Raw genomic sequence first — 4,692 nt, forward strand, 5'->3', positions numbered from 1 at the left:
AAGAGCCAAACTATAAAACTCTTAGAAGAAAACATAGGAGAAACACTTCATAACATTGGATTTGGCAATGGTTTTTTGGATATGACACTGAAAGCACAGGCAACCGAAGGAAACATAGATAAATTGAACTTCATCTCGATAAAAAACTTCTGTGCATCAAAGGACAATCAACAGAGTGAAGAGACAGCCCAGGGGATGGGGGAAAATATTTGCAAACCATATATTTGATAAGGGGTTAAGATCCAGAATATATAGAGAACTCCTACAACTCAACAACAAAAAAACCCCCAAAAATCTGATTAAAAAATGGGCAGAGGACTTGAATAGACATTTCTCTGAAGAAGATATATAAATGGCCAATAAGCAGATGAAAAGACGAGCAATATCATAATCGTTAGAGAAATGTAAATCAAGACCACAAGGAGAAAAATTAAACAGAAGTACCATACGATCCAGTGATTCCACTTCTGGGTATATACACAGAAGAATTGAAAGCAGGATCTTGAAGAGATATTTGTTCACCCGTGTTCACAGCAACATTATTTGCAATAGCCAGAAGGTGGAAGCAACTCAAGTGTCCATTGACAGATGAATGGATAAACAAATGTGGTATACACATACAATAGAATATTATTTAACCTTAAAAGAGAAGGAAATTCTGACACATGCTATAACATGAATGAATCTTGAGCACGTTATGCTAAGTGAAATAAGCCAGTCATAAAAAGATAAATACTACATGATTCTGTTAATATGAGGTAGCTAGAGTAGTCAAATTCGTAGAGACAGAAAGCAGAATAGTGGTTGCCAGGGGCTGGAAGAGTGAGGAGGGAATGGAGAGTTATCGTTTAATACGTATAGAGTTTCAGTTTTGCAAGAGCAGCTGGTAAGCCTCAGACGTGGTGCAGAGCACTGAGATGCAGCAGGAAATAGGCAGGGCAGGTCGCTGGTCACAGTGGTCCCATTACCCCTAGAAGCCAGGGAAGACACATGGAAACAAGTGCACAGACATGCTGGTTCCAGGTTGTGGGAAGTCCAGCGAGGGAAACCATCAGGGTGATATTCCATAGAGAGTAGCTAGGGGAATTGAGCAGGTCTTTGAGGAGGTGATGTTTTAGTTGTGACTTAAAGAGACAACAGTTGAAGAGCAAAGGGAAAAACACACCAGGCAGGGGACAGCCACTGCAGCTGGCCTCGTGCAGCACAGAGTTGGAGAGGGAAGGACGCCAGTGTGGCCAAGCACGTGAGTGAGGGTGTGTGTGCACAGGGGAGCAGCGGCCAGCTCAGGAGGAGTCTTGAAGACCATGATCCTGAGATGGATGTTATTCTGGAAGCAATGGGAATTTGTAGAGTTTTGAGACCACATGAAGAAGGGTGGTTCCACCATAGAGGCCTCCAACATCCCAAACCTCCCAGAGGACGCTGGGGATAGTGTCCCCATAGCTGCTCTGCACATCGATGCAGCCTGGCCTATCATCTCCACAAAATATTCCTACTACCCATCTGGAAAAATCTAGACAACATATTCTAGGCATTATAGGATGCATACGTTTTTCAATGTTTCCTTGACTGACCATAAACCTTCAGTTTTATGATGACTTAGTATTGATGTTGAACCGTAAACAGAGCTGGGCCAGTTTGATTAGAAAAGTGGCAGCTTCATACCAAACAGGCAATATTTTTTCTTCTATCTATTTTTTTGCAAGTGTGCTTAAATCTAATGCCTGGAGCAAAGGAGCTGGCTTTCTTGGATATCAGCAGCTCCCATATGTCCTTTGGAGCCCATGTCCTGAAATCAGAGACAGACCCAGATTTAACATCGGCCTTGACCTCTAGGAAGGCACCTCACGTTGGAGGGAGCACAGCCCATTGTAGATGGCTTGCAGAGTGCCCCGGTTGGGAAAAAATTCCCAAAACCACCAACAAGTTAAGTAATCACCACCTCTTTCCCCCCATCCCCTCCGGCAACTCTCCAGGAACATGATATTTATAGGGCGAACAACAGGAAGGCAGGAAGGCCCGTGGCGCAAGAACTTGGGGAGAGAAAAGATGATGAAAAATAACTTCCAGAAGAAATGAACTCATATTTTGAACAGAAACGGGATTTAAAGAAAAACAAAGCCCAAATCCCAAACGTCCCATCCAACAGGAAATCATCATCAGTGTTACGAAATTCCAGGGGGAGCACTCTGGAACAGGTGAAAAATTGGCACTGGGACATCACTTGGGCTGAGGAGGAGCAGAGGGTGGATTGACCAGTTCCTCAAACCCCTGAGGGTGTGCTTGGTGTCCTGACACTCCCCTGACACCCTAGGAGGGTGGTGTCAGTGGTGGGCAAGAGGGGCCAGGCAAGGTGGTGTGGACATCTGTCACATTTGCCATGTGGCTCCTGCAGTCAGTAGATATTAATCATGCACCTCCTAGGTGCCAGTGCCTTTCTAGGCACTGGGGACACACAATGAACAAGGCAGTCTGAGTTCCTGCCCTCGAGGAGGGCACACTCATTGCTTTGGGAACTCTGTTTCCTGATTGGAGAATTTCATGAGACTGTCAATCAGAGTGAGCTGCCCTCCCCTAGCACAGGGGTAGGAAAGTGACCTAAGCTGGGTCATCAGATGTGCTTTCCTTGAAATTTGCATCATGAGAAGGGTGACAAAAATACTGGGGAACTGTGCTTGGAGCAGATTTGTCTGTGTTCTGCTAGACTCTCCTACAGCGGCTGCCACCTGGAGCCTCAGAGCTGCCATGGCGCTGGCCTTTCAAAGCTATCTCTTCAGCTTTCCCTAGATTCTGTGAGCTGCTGTTTAGCCATCTGATAAGTGCCAGTTCTGCTTAGTTTAGCCAATATCGGTGTCTGTTGCTTACAACCAATGATCCTTGACTATTAGAAGGTGGCCAAGAGGAAAGAGTCAGAGACAGACGATTGCCTTTGCAACTGAGATCAAAACTCAGAACTACCAGGCCTAAATCTCTATTTATTACCAGAAAAACCTTGTTTTCCCACCTCAGATCCTCTTGCCTAAATTATTGAAATAGCCCTCTTCTGGTCTCCTTGCCTTCAATTTCTTCCAGTGCTTCTGGTAACTGTCCCCAGAATGATTATTCTAAAATGTTTCTCCTCTTCTCCAGAACCATCAGTCTCCTTAGCCTAGTAAGCAAGACCTGCCAAAATCTGGTCCCAACCTGCCTTTGTATCTCCCGACATCCTTCTGTATCCAACATGAAGGCCATGCGGAATAACTAGTCATTCCCTAGCACTAAGTGCAATGAGCTGCCTCAGTGCCTTTGCTCAAACTCTTCCCTCAACCAGGAATGTCTCTCCATGTTTCTGTGCTCTTTGTAAATTCTACTTCATCCTGAAAACTCAGCTGAAATGTTATTTCTGGTATGAAGCCATCCCTGAACGCCTAGAAGGAATTAATTGCATTCCCACAACCCCTAGCTGGTACTGCTACTGTATCCTGAGCTAGTTGTACACATATCCACGTGCCTTTCTAGATTTGACATCAACGAGGAGGGCCTGTGTCTCTGGTCTCCCAAAACTTAGTACTGTGCCAGGCAGAACAGACAACACAAGTTTGTGGAATTAATTTAATTTAATTGCTAGTCATAGGTCTCTAAGGGTTATTTATTAGATAAAATTGATCTGGACATGAAGAGTCAGGTTCTGATCACTCACTCAAAACCCAGTCCCCACCGCCACAGCCTCCTTCCTAGCGCTGACTCGGAGCCGTCATCTCACCCCTCGGTGGCTTTCCTCACTCAATGGCTCTGCCTCCGCTGCTGGCCAGACCATAGCCATCTGGTTCACCATGGCACACGCAGTCCCCAGCACAATGCTTAGCACTTAACAGGAGTTAAGTAAGTTACAGCTGAGTGAATGAATCAAGGAACAAACTTGATCCTTGTTTACTCTGAGATGAATTCTGACTCGGGCCCACCCCTAACATTGGTGAGGCCGGATGCAAGAGTAGAAAGAAATCGCACATACCATGCGCCTGAATATTTGAAAGGTACAGAGCGAGCTACAAAACAGTTATATAAAATATTTGTTATCTTCCCACCTTGACAAATATGCCTCTGTAATTTGGCCCTTCTGCACGGGAATGAGGTGGCACCAGAAAGGCTGCCTCTCGACCCGCAGCCCTCAGCCTGCTCACTTCTCACCCTCCCCTGGCCCTGCCTCATATCTTGAGAGGCCTTGCACACACAAGCGGTGTCCACACCTCTCCACCAATTGCTGTCCTTGGCCCCCCCTTGGCCACCACGTGGACCTAGGGATGCACATACCGCTGGCCTCGGAGGATAGACCCAGGGATGAGGCCCACACAGGCCTGGAAGCAGGCTTAGGGAATTCTGGGGTCCCAGTTGCCAGAGCACAGTCTAGAAGAGGAGGTGTGGACTCCAGGTGGGTACATACTCCTCACTTCATGGGGAGAAAAATAGTAGGAGAAAGGTCAGGGAGGCCCCAGGAGAGAAACTCGTCATGCCTCGGTCTGAGGGAAGGACTTCTCTGACTTGATTCTTCTTAGGAGATTCACCATCAAGGGATCGAGCAAGGAAGACCCGTGCTCCGTAGAGGCTGCTTCTACACTGATTTAACCTTGGGGTTTGCAAAAGGGTCATCAGCGCAGGAAGAGCCAGAGCAATGGGGCACCTGGACGTGCCACGTGAGAGTGAAGCCTGGTGTTC

The sequence above is a fragment of the Diceros bicornis genome, chromosome 5 (genome assembly GCF_020826845.1).
Source record: "Diceros bicornis minor isolate mBicDic1 chromosome 5, mDicBic1.mat.cur, whole genome shotgun sequence".
In the NCBI taxonomy this organism is placed as follows: domain Eukaryota; kingdom Metazoa; phylum Chordata; class Mammalia; order Perissodactyla; family Rhinocerotidae; genus Diceros; species Diceros bicornis.